Consider the following 18,850-nt stretch of genomic DNA (forward strand, 5'->3'; position numbering starts at 1 on the left):
GGGCCTCAGCGATAGGTCAAGACTGCATTTAAAAAAAACTCAATTCTGGCCAGGCATGGCGGCTCATGCCTGTGTTCCCAGCACTTTGGGAGGCCGAGGTGAGAGAATCACTTGAAGCCAGGAGTTGGAGACCAGCCTGGGCAACATAGTGAGACCCCATCTCTACCAAAAAAAAAAAAATTAGCCAGGCTTGGTGGTGCACACCTGTAGTTCCACCTACTTGGGAGGCTGAGGTGGGAGAATTGCTTGAGCCCAGGAGGTCGAGGCTGCAATGAGCTAGGATCATGTCACTGCATCCTAGCCTGGGTGACAGAGCAAGACCCTGTCTCAAAAAATAAGATAAAAAATAAAAGAAACCCGATTCCACTTGGACTCCACTTTCTGCATCTCAAGATGAATCTCGGTTCTTACGAGGTGTCTGAGGTTCTCACCCACAGCAGATGCCACCCATGCCCAGCTCCATCTCCCATCTGCCGGGCTCCAGGGGTGACGTGGCTGCAGCGGGTGTCACCTGCAGCAGGCGGAAGTGGCCATGCCGGCCGGCACGCCCATCTCAGGTGTGCAAGTCTCTGCACCAGTCTTCAGACGCCACGCAGATGAGTGCAAAGAGCCTGTGCGAGCACCTGTAGCTCAGAAAGTGCCCCGTGCCCCATATGACCGCCATGGGGAAGCCAGAACCCCCCTCTCTCGCAGGGCCAGTGCCAGAGCCCAGGCCCAGGGACAGTCTGGGCAACTGTGCAGAGAGGAGAGGATGCTGGGACAGCAGTTACAGAAGACAGATACCCCATCTGGGCGCACCCCAAAAGAGAGAACCCTTCGCTATGTGCAGCGATACGGAGAACTCTCATGTGGACCAGAGCATGACTGCGTGAGAGCCAGAAAGGGAGTTTGGAAGGCGTTGGACTGGAATCCACCTCTTAGGGAGGCACAGGGTCTGGTTTGGAGGGGCCGTCGGGAGAGGAGGTGTCCCTGGAGGACTGGTGGGGAAGAAAGCGGGCTGTGAAGAAAGTGGTGAAGAAAGAGGACCAAGGGCCCCTTGGAAGATGTTACGGAAGGTCAGAGGGCGGCCCATCAGCCCTCACGGCTCCGTTCTTCCCAATTTCATCTCAATTCATGTGTCAGCTGTTTCGTTATCTCTCTGCATTATTTTAAAAGTGTCTGCTCTAGGGGTGACGATGACATCCTTAATTCACAGTGGACTTGGAGCAAGCACTGTGTCCTTTACTTAAAACGTGAAGACCTTGTGACAGCACAGGTGCATCCTCCCTGCTCTGCCTCATGTCATAGACCTTGTGATGGCACAGGTGCTTTCCCTCATGTCATTGCTGACACGCATCACATCTACATATGCTGGAGACGCCGCGAAGCAGCACTGCAGAGCTTGCCTGAAGCCGTCCTACATGTGATAAAGGAACGGAGAGGCTATTTTCTCTTTACCCGCAGACCTTCCCCGGCGAGTGCTCTTTGGTCCTGGGTGTCCTGTTTCCATGCTGATCACATCCCTCCAGCCTGAAGAATGGCTTTTATGCATTCTTTTATCCTTTTATACAAAACTATATGTATGTGTGTATGTGTGTATGTATATGTGTGTGTGTATATATACACATACATATACATACACACACACACACATAACTTTTATGAAATAGTAATTGCAGCTTTGGTCATTAAAAGTAATGACAAAACCATAATTACTTTTGCACCAACACAACCTAATAGCATTTTTTTATACTGCTGGCTGCTGCCCACAAATTGTTTCCATTTTGTTTTATCCGCATGTGTTTCACTTTGATTTACTCTTGAAGGATATTTTCAGCAGACACAGAATTCTCAGCCGGGCGTGGTGGCTGACACATGTAATTGCAGCACTTCTGGAGACCAAGGAGGGCGGATCACTGAGTTCAGGAGTTAAAGACCAACCTGGTCAACATGGTAAAACCCCATCTCTACTAAAATACAAAAATTAGCCAGGTGTGGTGGATGTGGCTGTAATCTCAGCTACTCGGGAGGGTGAGGCAGGAGAATCAGTTGAACCCGGGAGGCAGAGGTTGTAGTGAGCTGAGATTATGCCACTGCGCTCCAGCCTGGGTGACAGTGCATTAATAATAAGAATAAGAATAAGAATAAGAATAAGAATTATCAACTGCAGTTCTTTTCCTTCCACAGTTTACAGGTGCGGTTTCCCTGTCTCTGGCCTGCCTGTTTCCAGTGAAATCTCAATGCTTAGTCAGCTCATTCTTCTGCTGTATGTAATGTATCTTTTTTCTCTGGTTGCTTTAAAATTCTGTCTTTAAATTTGGTTTTTGGCACTTTGACTTTGATGTATCTAATGTGTTTTCTTTCTGTTTATCCTGCATGGGGTTTTCTAAGGTTTCTGTAATTTCATAAAACTTGGTAGATTTCTTTTTTTTTTTTTTTTTGAGACAGGGTCTTGCTCTGTCGCCCAGGCTGGAGTGCAGTGGCCGGATCTCAGCTCACTGCAAGCTCCGCCTCTCGGGTTCACGCCATTCTCCTGCCTCAGCCTCTCGAGTAGCTGGGACTACAGGCACCTGCCACCTTGCCTGGCTAGTTTTTTTTTTTTTTGTATTTTTTAGTAGAGACGGGGTTTCACTGGGTTAGCCAGGATGGTCTCGATCTCCTGACCTCGTGATCTGCCCATCTCGGCCTCCCAACGTGCTGGGATTACAGGCTTGAGCCACCGCACCCGGCCCAAAACTTGGTAGATTTCTATCCATTATTTCCTCAAATGATTCAGTGGTTCTTCTGCCCATGATTGCTCTCCACTCCTCTGGGACTCAATTACATGGGTGTTAGTCCTTTGAATATTGTCTCTTAGTCTCTTGAGATTCTCTCTCTCTTTCTTTCTTTCCTTTTTTTTTTTTTTGAGACAGGGTCTTGCTCTGTTGCCCAGGCCAGAGTGCAGTGGCACAATCATAGCTCATTACAGCCTCGAACTCCTGAGCTCAACCTCTTTTTGTTTTCAATATTTGTTCCATTTATTCATAGGGCTGGATTATTTCTATTAACATATCTTCCTGTTGATGGAGGTGTCTCAATTCTTCTCTTAGCTGTACCTGGTGAATTTTCATTCCATATGTTGTGATTTTTAATTTTGGAATTTCCACTTGGTTACTGTTTGCAGTTGCTATTTCTCTGCTGAGAGCACCTGTCTTTTTGTTCATTCTGAGCACATTTATTTCCCCCACATGCTTCAGTATTGTGGTCACTTCTTTGGCATGTCCCAGTCAGCTGCCTCCAGGTTGGCTCAAAGCCAGTTCTCTTAAAAATGGTCATATTTTCCTTTCTTCATGTGTATAATAATTTTGGATTGTTTCCTGAACAGTTTGAATGATGTATAAACTCTGGGTTTTGTTAGATTCCTGTAAAAAGTGCTGGTTTTTGTTTTTGGTTTTTGGTTTGTTTTTTTTTTTTTAGATGGAGTTTTGCTCTTGTCACCCAGGTTGGAGTACACTGGCACAATCTCGGCTCACTGCAAGCTCCACCTCTCGGGTTCAAGCGATTCTCCTGCCTCAGCCTCCCAAGTAGCTGGGATTACAGGTGCCCACCACCAGGCCTGGCTAAATTTTGTATGTTTAGTAGAGATGAGGTTTTGCCACGTTGGCTAGGCTGGTCTCTGTGGGGGAAAGAAAGAGAGATCAGACTGTTACCGTGTCTACTTATAAAGAAGAAGACATAAGAAACTCCATTTTGTGCTGTACAAAGAAAAATTCTTCTGCCTTGAGATGCTGTTAATCTGTAACCCTAGCTCCAACCCTGTGCTCACAGAAACATATGCTGTGTTGACTCAAGATTTAATGGATTTAGGGCTGTGCAGGATGTGCTTTGTTAAAGAACTGTTTGCAGGCAGCATGCTTGATAAAAGTCATCGCCATTCTCCAGTCTCAAGTACCCAGGGACACAATGCACTGCGGAAGTCCACAGGGACCTCTGCCCAGGAAAGCCAGGTATTGGCCAAGGTTTCTCCCCACTGAGACAGCCTGAGATATGGCCTCGTGGGAAGGGAAAGACCTGACCGTCCCCCCAGCCGACACCTATAAAGGGTCTGTGCTGAGGAGGATTCATGAAAGAGGAAGGCCTCTTTGCAGTTGAGATAAGAGGAAAGCATCTGTCTGCTGCTCGTCCCTGGGAATGGAATGTCTCGGTGTAAAACCCGATCGTACGTTCTGTTTACTGAGATAGGAGAAAACCTCTTTGTGGCTAGAGGTGAGACGTGCTGGCAGCAATACTGCTTTTTAATGCACTGAGAGGTTTGTGTAAAGTCAAACATAAATCTGGCCTACGTGCACACCAAGGCACAGCACCTTTCCTTAAACTTATTTATGACACAGAGATCTTTGCTCACATGTTTTCCTGCTGACCCTCTCCCCACCATTACCCTGTAGTCCTGCCACATCCCTCTCTCTGAGATAGTAGAGATAGTGACCAATAAATACTGAGGAAACTCAGAGACCAGTGCCGGTGCGGGTCCTCTGTATGCTAAGCGTCGGTCCCCTGAGCCCACTGTTCTTTCTCTATACTTTGTCTCTGTGTCTTATATCTTTTCTCAGTCTCTTGTCCCACCTGAAGAGAAACACTCACAGATGTGGAGGAGCTGGTCCCCTTCAGGTCTCAAACTCCTGACCTCAGGTGATCCGCCCGCCTCGGCCTCTCAAAGTGCTGGGCTTCCCAAAGTGAACCACCACACCTGCTGTGGTTTTTGTTTTGCAGCAGGAAGTTATTTCACCTCCAGCTATAAGCTCTGCCTCCTCTGTGGTGCACAGCAATTCAGTTCACATTTCAGTCAGTTCTTCTAGCCTTTGCTGGGCCGCTTCATGTCTTACCTGTGTGTTCATTTTTTAGGGGTTAGCCTGAGATTTGGATGGTTTCTGCATGGAACTTCGGGCTCTCTCTTTGGCTCTCTTCTTTCTTGAATTTCCCTCTTCACTTTCCAGCAGCTATCATTGCCTAGGACTCTGTCCTCTGGTTCTTCAAGCCAACAAAATTGCAGGGTGTCTACCAGAGTTTGATCTGCTCCATGTGGCGCAGACAGGGCCTGCCCTCCAGATAAAAGCAGTGAGAATGGGAAACTCATCCCATGCCGTCACCTTCTTCCAGGTGCTGACCGACCTGCAGTGTCTGTTTGCCCTGGGAGAGTGGTTTCTGCATTTTGTCCAGAGTTAATCATTGCTACTTGAGTGAGGCTTGGTCAGATGGGAGCTCCTTGCCACAGTGGGAAGTGGAACTCACCATTTAGCAAAAGAAATGCATTTCACAATCCCAATAGGAGAGGGCACGCTTGAGCTAAGTAATGGCCTAAGTCACCGATGTCTCCCACTCTGCAGGTAGAGTCACTTGTTACTACCGATGCAGGAAACTTTTACTCAGCTTATCTTGACTGGGAAAAGGTACCATCATGTGTATAGAGTCATTATAAAGAGAACACAGGAGGGGAAGGTCTCCGGTGGGGTCTTCCTCGGCCCTGTGTAGAGCACACTCAGATTGCTCTGCCCTCCAATCTGGCTGTGCTGGACTGAGGGCCACAACACGGACATTACCAGCCTGCAATGCCATCTGCCTGGTGTGGGCTGGGCACGCTTCAGCATCCAGAGAAAACCTTCAAGCGAGGAGTCATGGGGCATGCAACCGAGAGCTGCCTGTGCACACGAGGAGGATGCGTCTGGGAGGACACGGTTGGGGTCTCACATGACTGTCTGTCCTCCACCCCTCAAGTCACACAGATAGGACTCTGTCCTCTGGTGCTTCAAGCCAGCAAAATTGCAGGGTGTCTACCAGCCCCACGGGACCATCACTGAAGCTTCATTGGCCATTGCATTTCTGGGCTTCCTTCACCGTCTGGATTGTTTGCCCAGTGAGAAGCTGCACATTCATCTCCAAGGTGTCTGAGACCTGAGTCAGAGCTCTCGTCAGGCTCTGGTCACTGTAGTGGCTTTGTGATGGTCACCACTGGGCAGGGAGGCACCTGTGGGTGCTTCCTTGAATCTCCTGAATTTTAGACACGCTCCTCTCTGCTCATCCTAAGTAGGAGCCACTTCACCAGCTCACAATAATCAGGGTCAACTACCCACCAATATACACAATCAGGGTCAATAATTACCCAGCAATGTATATAATCAGGGTCAATAATTACCCACCAATATATATAATCAGGGTCAATAATTACCCAACAATATATACAATCAGGGTCAATAATTACCCAGCAATATATACAATCAGGGTCAATAATTACCCACCAATATACATACTCAGAGTCAACTACCCATAAATATACATAATCATGGTCAGTTACCCACCAATATACATAATCAATCAGAGTCAATAATTCCCCACCAATATGCATAATCAGGGTCAACTACACACCTATATACATAATCAGGGTCAATAATTCCCCACTAATATGCATAATCAGGGTTAATAATTACCCATCAATCTACATAATCAGGGTCAATTACCCACCAATATACGTAATCATGGTCAACTACCCACCAAAATACATAATCAGGGTAAAATATCCAGCAATATACCTAATCAGGGTCAACTACAGATCAATATACATAATCAGAGTCAATTACACACCAATATACATAATCTAGGTCAATTACCCACCAATGTACATAATCAGGGCCAATTACCTACCAAGAGGCATAATCAGGGTCAATTACCCACTAATATACATGATTAGGGTCAGCTATCCACCAATAATACATAATCAGGGTCAATTACCCACCAATATATGTAATCAGTATAAAATACCCACTTAGTATACAGTAACTCCGTTCTTTACCTGCTCATCTGCGGGCATGAGGATCCCAGCATGGCCTGGTGGAACCATCACAGCAGTTTCCTGGGGCACTCACTATGCTTCCTGGTAGCAGAGCTTTCCCTCTTGATAACCTAACACTCTAATCTTACATGACCTAAGACTGCAGGGATGGCAAGTTTATAGCTTTAAATGGTTCTAGGAGGAAAAATAAATGCTTAAGTCAATGGCCCAAGCCTCCACCTTAAGAAGAAATGATCACATCATGCCTAAAGAAAGTAGAAGAAAGGAAATAATAAAGAGAAAAAATTGACAATGGGGGAAGCAGGTGCGGTGGGCGAGTGTGCACCCCCACATTCTGAATCCTTGGCCATTTGGGTTCTATGCCAGCTATGGGTTTTTTGCCCCTCAGTTCCAAATTTGCTCTTAATTATCCTGCGTGTGACTGGAGCTGGACCCTGTCGACGTTTCTCCTTTGTAGCTGGTGCACTGTTGGGCCTTGTTAACAGAGGGCACAGGGGTCGAGGGAGGAAGGGGCTTCCCTTTAGATTCAGGAGACTTCTTCATTCTCTGTCCCGAGGGGCTTGGCTGGCAAGCAGGATGCCAGGTGGAGCTCAGCCCCAGTGAAGTCAGCAGTAGACCCTTGGGTGGCTTTGGGTGAGTTCTTGGGTACCCAAAGTCAGCGAACTTCTCTGCCATCCCAGGACCACAGACACACCCTCTCCAGGGAGGCCTCAGCGCCTTCCAGGTTATTCCTACCCCAGTGCTCAGCCTCAGCCCTGGGGTAGAACTGGCTCCCATTTCTGTTATTTCTGTGGTTTTAGAGTCCTCTTTACCCGTTGGTAGCCCCTCTCCTGTTACCAGTTGGGAATTCTTTGCAGTAATTTGCCTTTCAAATGACTGTGCGACCTGTCTCCAACACCCTCTCTGTGTCAACCACGGCCTTTACTTTCTGAATTTGGACACGCTGATATCTGGGGCCTTGCTAACCCTGGAGGAAGTGCTTCTTCTGGAGTTGGCTAATTTCTAGAAATAGCAGATGACTTGTCTGTAAGTGTGCCTTCCATATGCAAACCAACCAGTTCAGAGCCCACACCCTCCCCAGGACAGGTACCAGACAGCTAGGGACAGCCAGCCCCCACACCCCAGGGCCCGGGACATTATTGAAACCAGCCCGTCCTGAGCCTGTTTACTCTGCTTCCTCCGTTCCTTCCCGTGGGAAATGTGGGAACCGCAGTACAGGCTCCGCCCGCACTCTCCTCCTGCCCCTGGTGCCTCCTGGTGCTTCCGTGAGGCCCCGCCCCTCCTGTTTCTAGGGGTCTAACAAGCCTCCGTCCCAGTCATTTCTATGGCTGTGTCTCCCCCCACCAGCCTGCAGCACAGAGTCCTTTCTCCGTATTATGTGGGGCCATCCTGGCGTCCCAGCCCCCGTGAATGAGGCTACAACGCCAGCTCAGCCAGTCCTGGAAACCATCGTGAGAGTTGCTCTCCTGCTCAAGTCAATGTGTGAAATACGGCATTTGGATACATGGTCACCAGCGAGCTAAGCTGGACGCCAGTTAAAGCAGTGAGGACAGGTTTTATTCAGCAACTTCTGAGAGCCAGGGACAGAGTGGTTCCGTGTTACTTTGTGCAGGGGTGAAGGGGTGTTGTGAAGGGAGAGGAGGAGGGGGTGCGGGAGAGAGTCTGGGCTCCAGTGAAGAGTTACAGAGGTCTGGGCAGGGTCAGTGCAGTGGGGCAGCTATGGAAGGAGGACTCTGTGCCCCAAAAGAAACTGGGAGATGGAGGCCCATTCTTCCTGAAGGTCACATTTCTAAGGAATGGCTCTCAGGCCCTTGAGAATGACACTTTTTTTGTTTGTTTGTTTGGAGTCTTGCTCTGTCAGGCAGGCTGGAGCGCAGTGGCACGATCTCGGCTTACTGCAACCTCTTCTGCTTCCCGGGTTCAAGCGATTCTTCTGCCTCAGCCTCCCAAGTAGCTGGGATTACAGGCACGTGCCTCCACGCCCGGCTAATTTTTGTACTTTTAGTAAAGACAGGATTTCCCCGTGTTGGCGCGGCTGATCTTGACTCCTGACCTCAATTGATCCACCCACCTATGCCTCCCAAAGCGCTGGGGTTACGGATGTGAGCCACTGCACCCAGCCTGAGAAAGACACTTCTGCATTGCAGGAGAAACACTGACTTCTCAAAGGGGCGGAGGAAGGAGTCACAGGTGTAAGCCCTTTTTAGCAAAAGCTCTAAGAAGGGGCGGCTGGGTGCTGGCCGGGACACACAGCAAATTCGCCTGCAGCGCTGAGCTCTCAGGTAAGCATTTAGGGTGCTGGGGCCACCCCAGGGATGCGTCTCCTGCTGCTGGACGCCGTGAGAGCTTGGTGGTCTCCTGTCTCCTGGTGCAGGGGCTTGGGCGGAGCCGATCCATGCCGAGAGCTCTGCCGTGTTCAGTACATATGCACTGGTACGCTCAGCTTGGGTCCACACTGGAGCACGGTTCTCCTTGTGTAAAGCCCCTAGAATATGTCCCCACACAACTGCCTCGGGGGAAGATGTCTGAGAAAGGGAAGTCTCGGCTCCTCACACAAAGGAGGAGGTGGTGATTCTGCCCAGGTGGGTTCAGGGGGATTGGGGAGGGGATCACGATTCTCACTTCTATCTGAGGTCACATGAATGTCCCAGTTCTGCGTGTCACGGTCCCACTCCTTAAGCAGTGACCCGACTTTCACATAAACACTTGGCGACTTTAGAACCCAGCTCACCGTGCAACCCACACTACTAAATGTGGAGTCAGATTTTCAGCCATTGCCGCTCTGTGGCTGCAAGAATGAAATATTATTCAAGGCCAGGATGGAACCTCTGCAGTGTCTTGCCTGTTACTCAAGCTTAGACCTTGGCATTTCCTTTCTGAAAGCCCCAGAGCAGTCAGGGCAGCCCCCGCCCCATTCTCCTTGCAGTCGTCATTACCATGTTTGTGGCCAAGCCCAGCAGCCAGTTGGCTTCCCAAAGCCTTGGTTCTAGTCGGTGCCACGTCCCAGTGAGCAACCACAGCAAACAATGTAGGGAATTGTGGTGTCACTTCACGCCATGCCCATGAGAATCCCATTTTCCATCGACGAGATGCCCTCCCTGCATCTTTACACACGCCCGTAGACATGAGAAAGCCCTGTGGTTGGCAAGGGTGGGAATAATAACTCCAAAGCTCCATGGAGTGTGGGGGAGAAGTCAAATAATTCCAAACGCATTCCCTCCTTGAGCTGCAGGAGAAAGCCGTGAGGAAACGCATCCTCTGGTTGTGGGGCTGGGACTGGGAATAGATAGTCACACCCCCCTTTAGCCGAAGGTGCATGGGGTCTTAGAGTGCTTTCATTTGTGGGTCAAAAAACCCACAACCACAACCGAGCGTGCAGGTTTTGCCAAGAAAGCCTCAGATGCTTCATTCCAGCTCTTCTTTTCAGTATGTTTCATGGGGCTAAAATGAAGGTTGGCAGGGCTGGCTCCTTCTGGAGGCTTTTGAGAGGGAATCTGTCCCTGCCTTTTCCAGCTTCCAGAGGCCTCCACATGTCTTGGCTCGTGGCCCCTCCTCCACCTTCAAAGCCAGCAGTGCAGCCTCTTCTGCTTCTGTTGGTAAAGATTCTCTCTCCCCGCCCTCCTCTCTCTCCCTTCCTCGCTCTCCAGCCTCTCTCCTATAAGGGCCCCTGTGATAACAGTGGGTCCACCCAGATAATCCAGGGTAATTGCTCATCTCAGATCCCTCACTGAATTATATCTGCGAAGTCCCTTTTACCACACACACATCCACAGGGCCAGGGATGAGGGTGTGGACATCGTTAGGGGACCATTATTCAGTCTACCATATGGGGGAAATTGACGGTCAGCAGGATTGCAAGTAAATGAACAGGGTGTTTCTGGGAAGTGATGTGTCCTAAATGGAACACAGCTCAGGGGAGTGACAGAGAGAGGAGAGGCTGCATCTTCCCATTGTGTAGCCCGGAGAGGCTTCTCTGGGGAGGTGATTTTTAGAATTTTTATTTGGTATGTATTTCACATGCCATCATACTCATTCTTTAAAAGTGCCCAATTCAATGGGTTTCAATAAATTCACAAGGCTGTGAAACCATCTCCACTATCTAATTCCAGGAGATCTCCACCATCTTACAAAGGTCCCCACGCCCGTCAGCTCTCATCCCCATTCTTCCCTCCCCACCCCGGAACCTCTCATCTACTTCCTGTCTCCATGGACCTGCCTGTTCTGGACATTTCATAGAAATGGAATCATATATATGTGTTTGTTGTGACTGGTTTCTTTCCTTTAGTGTAATGTTTCAAGGTTTGCTCACGTGGTAGCATGTGTTGGTATTTTATTTCTTTTTATGACAGAATAATATTTCATTGTGTAGATAATACCACCTTTTTTATCCATTCATCTATTGGTAGACATTTCCATTGTTTCCACTTCTTGGGTTTTGTAATGTTGCTAGGGATATTTGTGCATAAATGTTTTCGTGGGAACATATGTTTTCATTTGTCCTGGGTGTATACCTGGGAGTGGAATTGCTGAGTCATACGGTATTGAATAATTCTACGTGTAATTGTTGGATAAGCTGCCAAACCATGTTTTTCTGAGCAGCTGTACCATTTTACATTCCCACCAGCGGTGCCTGAGGGTTCTAATTGCTCCACATCCTTGCCAACCCTTGTTATTATCTGGCTTTGTGATTCTAGCCATCCTAATGAATATGAAGTAGTATTTAACTGTAATTTTGATTTGCATTTCCCTAATGACTAATAACACTGAGGATATTTTCATATGCTTATTGGTCATTTGTATATCTTCTCTGAAGAAAGTCTATTCAAGTAATTTCCCTTTCTAAAATTGGGCAATTTGTGTTTTTATGTTGAGTGATAAGTGTATTTTATATATTGTTGATACTAGACTCTCATTAGATATGGGATTTGCAAGTATTTTCTCACACTCTGTATCTTGTCTTTTCATTTCCTTGATAGTGTCCACCGATGTACAAAAGTTTTTAATTTTGATGAAGTCTAACTTGTCTATTCCTTCGGTTGCATGCTATTTGGGTGTATAGAGAAGGATTCATTGTGAAAGCCAAAGTCACAGAGATTTACGTATCTTCTCTTAGAGTTGTACAGTTTCAGCTCTTATGTTTAGGTCTTTGATCCATCTTTGGTGAAAGCTTGTGTGTGGCGTGAGGTCTCACCTCATTCTTTTGCATGTAGACATCCAGTTGTCCCACAGCCATTTGTTGAAGACTGTTCTTGCCTTGGTGTCTCAACTCCTTTTTGTACCTGTGTTTGTGGGCTGTTGATTTTCTTCACTTCCTCGGAATCCTTCTTTACCCAAACATCATTTTCTCTGGCCCTGTGGAGTTCCATCCTCTGCCTGCATAGACCAGTATTTAGCTACGGTCTTGAGGACCCCTCTGCACGCTTTGGGAGCTCTTCCTCTGCACAGCGCTCTCCTGTTTGCTTCCTTGTCTCCCACATTCTAGTCGTCTGCGATGCCCAGAGTCGAACCTGCATCCTGCCCACGCTGTCTGACTCCTTGCTCTGTTGGGTTCCTCTCTCTGTGGTGGCTTGAAATTCCCTCCAGGCGTAAAGCTGCCATGATCCAGCTGAGCTCGTTAGCTCCCACTCTCAGGGATCACAGCCTGTGCTGTCTGCGTCCAGTGTCTGAACACAAGCGTTTCACACCTGGGGGCCAGTTTCCCTCTGTTTGTGGTGGGACAGTTAGGTCCATCCCCTGTTCTCCTGGATGCCCAGGTAGAAATCAGTGCGCCCTCCTGGGTTATTGCCGCATCTTTCTGACTGCTTTCTTTGCTTCTGTGTTTGGCCCCCAAATATCCTGGGTTATTGCCGCGTCTTTTCTAACTGCTTTCTCTGCTTCTATACTTGGCCCCCAAATCTGTGCTCAGTGCAGCAACTGGAGAGACCCCCTTAAATACGGAAGTCGCAGCTTTGCCTTTGTCGGAGCTCCCCAGGGTCCTTCACTCAGAGCAGAAGCTGAAGTCCTTGTCGTGGTCCTCATGCCCTTCACGGCAGTTCCGCCCTCTCCCCAGGCTCACGTATGGCCAGTCTCCCTGGATCATTTGCTGTGGCCGCTCTGCCGTGTGTTCCTAGAAACTGCCAGTGCTCTCCCACCTCCAGGCTGGCACTGGATGCTCCTGCCACCCAAACTCCTCTTCCAGCTGACGAGCTCGTAACTTGCTTCCTTCATGTCTTAAATTTGATGTTTGAATGCCACCTTGGCGAGGCTGTTCCTCATCATTTCATTTAAAGGACAATTAACCCCTTGTCCCGGCACCCCCTGTCCAACTTGTCCACTTTGCTTTTTCCATAACACTGATCACCATTTAAAATAATATGTAATTATATGAACCAGTGACCCATAGGATCCAGAGAGAATAAACAGGGATTGCTTGCACAATGAACAATCAGCTATAGAGGTTTAAAGAGAACCACAAAGAATGGCTCAGGATTGCAGGAGGGCAGTTAAGGAAGACATAAATGGGGGCGGGGATCCTTTCCACAAGGCTGGGTTCAGATCTCATGGGAAAAGGTGTGGTTCTCCCAAGGGATGCTAGAGAAGTTTGCTGGGTTGCCCCGGCCACAGCTGGCCCATGGTCAGGGCAGAGGCCAGCAGGCAGGGAAATGCAGTCTGCGTCTGGCAAGCAGGAAGCCTCTTTTCTCTCCCAAGGCAGGTGGGCTGGGGCTGGGAAGCCTACAAAAGTCACTGGGAACTCACATGTGCGGATGCCACTGAATCTCCATCAGAAGCCATTTGGGGGGTCCCCCGAATTCAATGTGGTGAGTGCCGCCAGATGTTCCTGACTTGTGCCACTGCCATCTGTATAGTAAGAGAAAGAAAAAGAGAGAAATGGAAGCATCCTAGAACCGGACATCCTGGACCCAGCCTGGGAGGCACTTTCCCCTACTCCTCCACTAACAAAGCTTAGCATTGCGCCAGGTGCACAAGAGAAGCGCCTGCTGGCTCCAGCTCCAATACCTCGGAACCGGCCATGAAGGGTGCATGTGGAGCTGGAGGCAAGACATTGATAGCTGGCACCACAATTCACTTATTTATTTTGTTCATTTTATGTCCCCTGAACCTAGAATATGAGCCCCACGAGTGCAGGACATTTGTTTTATTCACTGATGTATTCCTTGTGCCCAAAGAATGAGAGGTATCTAGAAAGTCTGCAAAAATCAAACATAAAAATGAACCTTTATCATTGTTATTTTGATGGATATTTGAGGCATTTCCAAGATTTGTAAGTAAAGATTGAACCTATCTACTGATTCATATGTGGGAGTGTATCTGTTGAAATGATGCTTCTGAGTGGAGTTGCTGAGTCTTTGGCTCTAAGATTTTCTTTTTTTTAAAGCGTTTATGCTCATTGTGGTTTTTAAAATAAACATTTAATCTTGAGACACTGTAGATTCCCAGGCAGTTGTAAAAAGCCACACAGAGCTATCGTGTGTATCTTCACCTGGCTTGCTCCAGCCCCAACCCCAGCAATGACAGACCTGTTATCCACTACTGCAATCTGCTCATTTCAAGAATATCATCTATTGCAATCATAAAATTGTGGGATTGGCTTTTTTTTTTTTTTTTTCCATGCAGCAGCATCATTCTCTGGAGAGTCATCCCATTGTTGCATTTATCAGTAGTTTATCCCTTTTTACTTCTGAGTAGTGCTCCGTGGTATGAATGTACCACAGTCTGTTTAACCATTCACCTGTGGAGTATGTCTGTGTTTATAGATTTGGGCTATGACACATGTACAGGTTTTTGCATTGACATCGGTTTTCATTTATCTGGGACAAAGTCCCAGGGGTTCTATTGCTGGGTTCTACGCTTGTTGCAGGGTTAGCTTGTTTTTGTTTTGTTTTGTTTTAACCTGTCAAGCCATTTTTCAGAAGCTGTCCAGTTTCCATGCATCCTCACCAGCTTCAGTGTGATCACTATGATCTTATTTCAGCCACCTTGATAGGTATGTACTGATATATCATGGCTTTTATTTGCATTTCACTGATGACTAATGGCGTTGAGCATCTTTTCATGTGTTTATTTGCCATCTGTAAGTCCTCTCTAGTCAAGTGTCCCTTCACATCTTTTGTCTACATTCTATTTTTTTTTTTTTTTTTTTTGAGACAGAGTCTCGCTCTGTCACCCAGGCTGGGGTGCAGTGGCGCGATCTCGGCTCACTGCAAGCTCCACCCCCCGGGTTCACGCCATTCTCCTGCCTCAGCCTCCTGAGTAGCTGGGACTACAGGCGCCCACCACCGCGCCCGGCTAATTTTTTGTATTTTCAGTAGAGACGGGGTTTCACCGTGTTAGCCAGGATGGTCTCGATCTCCTGACCTTGTGATCTGCCCGCCTCGGCCTCCCAAAGTGCTGGGATTACAGGCGTGAGCCACCGCGCCCGGCCTACATTCTATTTTTGAAACTGTTGAGTTTTGAAAAATTCTTTGTAAAGTACAGAAACTAATTCTTTGTTGAATATGTAGTTTGTCAATATTTTCTTTCAGTCTTTAGCTTCTCTTTTTATTCTCTTAACAGGGTCTCTTACAGAGCAAAAGGTTTTTATTTTGATGAAGTCTATTTTAACAATTTTTCCTTTTATGGATCATATTTTTGGTGACAAATCTAAAACCTCCTGACCCAGCTCCATATCCCAAAGGTGTTCTTTTTGTTTTCTAAAGCTTTTATAGTTTTAAGTTTTATGTTTAAGTCTATGATCCATTTTGAGTTAATTTTCTTTTTTTTCTTTTTTTTTTTTTTCTGAGACGGAGTCTCGCTCTGTTGCCCAGGCTGGAGAGCAGTGGCCGGATCTCAGCTCACTGCAAGCTCCGCCTCTTGGGTTCACGCCATTCTCCTGCCTCAGCCTCCCGAGTAGCTGGGACTACAAGCGCCCGCCACCTCACCCGGCTAGTTTTTTTTTTTTTTTTTTTGTATTTTTTAGTAGAGACAGGGTTTCACCGTGTTAGCCAGGATGGTCTCGATCTCCTGACCTCGTGATCCGCCCGTCTCAGCCTCCCAAAGTGCTGGGATTACAGGCTTGAGCCACCGCGCCCGGCCTTTGAGTTAATTTTCATACAAGGTGTGAGACCTAGGTTGTGGTTCTTCTTTTTGTTTGGTGGTTTTGTCTGTGGATGTCCAGTTGCTCCAGCCCATTTGCTACAAAAGCTATCTTTCATTGAATTGCCTTTGCATCTTTGTAAAAACTTAATTGAGTATATGTGTGCAGGTCTGTTTGAGGATTCTTTATTGTCTGTCCCATTGATCTATGCATCTGTCCATCTGCTAGCTATATAATGAGTCTTGAAAGGGTAGCCTGTAGCAGGGTATGGTGGTGTGCACCTGTAATCCCAGCTACTCAGGAGGCAGAGACAGGAGAATCGCTTGAACCTGGGAGGTGGAGGTTGCAATGAGTCGAGATTGTGCTACTGCACTCCAGCCTGGGCGACAGAGCAAGACTGTGTTAGGAGAAGGAGGAGGAGGAGGAGGAAGAGGAGGAGGAAGAGGCTGGATTCCTCCCACTTTATTTAAAAAAAAAAAAAGTTTTAGTTATTCTAGTTCCTTTGCCTTTCCATATAAATGTTAGAATAATCTTGTCTATATCTACAAAAATTCCTTCTGGAATTTTGACAGAAATTGTGTTAAATGTTTATATTATTTGAGAGCGGGACCCCATGGCACCCGCTGCAGTCCACCCCTGGCAGCTTCAGAACACACATGCCCCACACCGAGCTCACACTTAGCTGCCACCGAGTCTTCAAGGTGACATTTGCCTGTGCTAATTTCTAAAAAAACAAAAAAGACAGAAGTCTTAGAACAGAAACATTCTTGGGCTGGGCGAGGCTCCGGCCGTGGTAGTCGGTGTCAGGCGTGGCTGATGTCCATCCTTTCCTCCTCGCCGCTGGCCAGGGGTTCAGCTGGACTAGGCTGCTTCTCTGGTGGGATAGCACCGACCTTCAGGGTTCTGAGCCCCCGGCTGTGTACCTTGGAGATCTGTGTTCCTGCTGTGCCACTTCACAGGCCTGGAAGCACCAGAGGGTGCCCAGAGAACCCCGGAGTTCTGTGCATCCACCCCCTGCCTCTCCCATGGGATGGTGCACCTGCTGCTTGGTGACAGCCAGACTTACTCATCCTGCAGTAGTTAGCAAGACTATCACACTGTACGGACAAAAGAGAGATGGGCAGAAGTTAAAAGAGTTCTAATTTGCCTACAAAAGTAAAGGTGGCATCTGGCTCGCTCCTGGGCCCTGGGGAACACTGAGCACTTGCCCAGAGGATGCCAGTGATGGTGGGGCTGGAGCTGCCCGTCTTGCCTGGCATTGCCAAAGGTTCAGTGGGCGGAAACCCTCAGCTGTCTGAAGAAGCGGTGCATTTCAGAGCAGGCCCCAGCAGGAAAGTCCCATGAGGCCCTGGTGAGAACTGGCCAGAGGACATGGGGTCCCAGTCACCTGTTGGACACCATGGTGTGGGCAGGTCCGGGAAGCTTTTCTTCTCCTTTTTTTTTCTTTTATGAGACACGGTCCTTCTCTGTTGCCTAGGCTGGAGTGCAGTAGTGCAATCACAGCTCACTGTAGCCTTGATATCTCAGGCTCAGGCAATCCCACCTCAGCCTCCTGAGTAGCTGCCACCACAGACGTGCACCACCATGCCCAGGTAATTTTTGTTTGTTTTGTTTTGTTTAGAGACAGAAACTCCCTATGTTGCCCAGGCTGGTCTCAAACTCCTAGGCTCAGATGATCCTCCCGCCTTGGCCTCCCAAAGTGCTGGAATTACAGGCACGAGCCACCGACTGTGCCTGGCCTCTTCTCTTCTTGTTGGTGTTTGTCTATTACATGAACAGCAGGAGAAATACACCCAAAGGCTGGTGGCAGTGCCCTCCCCTAACTCACCCCTAACCCCACCAACAGACTCGGAACAGAACCAGAGCCGGGAAGTTTATTCTCTCAAGGCAGGGGATTCTGTTGCCACTCGCTGCCATCTCTGCGGGATCACTCCTATGTGTCTTCCCTTGGACCTGACTGTGCTCAGTGCCAAGGCCCTGCCCATCCACTTCCTGGTGAGCGCCTCTCCTTGGATGAGTGCTTGTCTCCCTCTAGGTCACTTCACTTTGTTCTGTTCCTGGCCCAGTGCCGCACTCTTGGATATCAGCCTTTTGTTCTGAACAATTCATGGATGCTTGTTCTTCCTTTCTGGCAGCATTTAGAAGTTCGTTTTATGTAAAAACAAAACAAAACAAAACAAAAAAACAATTTAAAAAAACGCTTTATATTCTTGATCTTTCGAGATCTTTCCAGGATCATTTATTTTCATCTTTTAAGTCCAAGAGCTTTCCAGGATGCACGGGCCTGTGTCTCTCCTCACCTGCCTTGCCTGAATGTGTGTGCGCTTGCGCGTTCCTTCTGCCCGGGGAAATGTTATGCCATTCTTGGTCTCCTGTCCTCCACCCGTGCGCCTCGCTGCTCCTGGGACGCCCGGGGTTTGCAGGGAAGACGCCCGGGGTTTGCAGGGAAGGCTCCCGCGCGCCCTGCCCCCTCCCGCCTGCGGGCTCTCACTCAGCTCTGGCTGCAAGCTTCCTCTTCGCAGTGGCCTTCACCTTCTGTCTAGCTGCGGTCTTTCCTGCATGGTCTCACTCATTTCCCCGTTTGTAAAGCACGTGTTTCCGAGCCCAGTCTGCTTTTGCGCCGTGGCCGCCTGTCCTCAAGGGGAGCGTTTGGCGCCCGCGATGGCCTCCGTTGCCGTCGGGACGCTCTGGTTTCCGCTCTGTGGGCCGCTCGCTAGCTGCGTTCCCTTGCCCGTCCCTGGGCTCAGGTCCAGGTGCTGCTCCTCCCTGCAGGAGTGACCCGAGTTTGTCGTGGGTCCCACAGTCACTGGCTCTGTGGACGTTTTGCTCATCTCTTGCCGAGAAGCCTGGAGGAAGCCTTTCTGTCCCCAGCCTCCTTGGGGCAAAGGCCGGGGTGCCCGGGTCTCAGGCTTCAGGACATTGCCTGTGTGCTGCTCTCTAGGGGCAGGTCAGGGGCCGTCTAGCGGGGCCTTGTG

The sequence above is a fragment of the Colobus angolensis genome, unplaced genomic scaffold (assembly GCF_000951035.1).
Source record: "Colobus angolensis palliatus isolate OR3802 unplaced genomic scaffold, Cang.pa_1.0 Scaffold9, whole genome shotgun sequence".
In the NCBI taxonomy this organism is placed as follows: domain Eukaryota; kingdom Metazoa; phylum Chordata; class Mammalia; order Primates; family Cercopithecidae; genus Colobus; species Colobus angolensis.